Source organism: Nerophis lumbriciformis, unplaced genomic scaffold, assembly GCF_033978685.3.
Source record: "Nerophis lumbriciformis unplaced genomic scaffold, RoL_Nlum_v2.1 HiC_scaffold_57, whole genome shotgun sequence".
Classification (NCBI taxonomy): domain Eukaryota; kingdom Metazoa; phylum Chordata; class Actinopteri; order Syngnathiformes; family Syngnathidae; genus Nerophis; species Nerophis lumbriciformis.
Genome location: NW_027316599.1, coordinates 282,501 through 283,501, shown reverse-complemented (window position 1 = coordinate 283,501; position 1,001 = coordinate 282,501).

Sequence of the window (1,001 nt, the reverse complement as noted above, 5' to 3'; positions counted from 1 at the left end):
CTAGGCACTTAGTCAAATTTACGCCTTTTTTTTGGACTTCCAGCGAGGAGAGGGACAATTTTGCTTTCCTGACCCAGGTGGAGAACCATAGCACGTCGGCCTTCTTAAAGGGACATCCTCCTAGGCACTTAGTCAAATTTACGCCTTTTTTTTGGACTTCCAGCGAGGAGAGGGACAATTTTGCTTTCCTGACCCAGGTGGAGAACCATAGCACGTCGGCCTTCTTAAAGGGAAATGCTCCTAGGCACTTAGTCAAATTCACGCCTTTTTTTTGGACTTCCAGCGAGGAGAGGGACAATTTTGCTTTCCTGACCCAGGTGGAGAACCATAGCACGTCGGCCTTCTTAAGGGGACATCCTCCTAGACACTTAGTCAAATTCACGCCTTTTTTTTTGGACTTCCAGCTAGGAGAGGGACTAATTTGGCGTTCCGTACCCAGGTGGAGAACCATAGCACGTCGGCCTTCTTAAAGGGAAATGCTCCTAGACACTTAGTCAAATTCACGCCTTTTTTTTGGACTTCCAGCTAGGAGAGGGACTAATTTGGCGTTCCGTACCCAGGTGGAGAACCATAGCACGTCGGCCTTCTTAAAGGGAAATGCTCCTAGACACTTAGTCAAATTCACGCCTTTTTTTTGGACTTCCAGCTAGGAGAGGGACTAATTTGGCGTTCCGTACCCAGGTGGAGAACCATAGCACGTCGGCCTTCTTAAAGGGAAATGCTCCTAGACACTTAGTCAAATTCACGCCTTTTTTTTGGACTTCCAGCTAGGAGAGGGACTAATTTGGTGTTCCGTACCCAGGTAGAGAACCAAGGCACGTCGGCCTTCTTAAGGGGACATCCTCCTAGACACTTAGTCAAATTCACGCCTTTTTTTTTGGACTTCCAGCGAGGAGAGGGACTAATTTGGCGTTCCAGACCCAGGTGGAGAACCATAGCACGTCGGCCTTCTTAAAGGGAAATGCTCCTAGACACTTAGTCAAATTTACCAAACTTTTCTA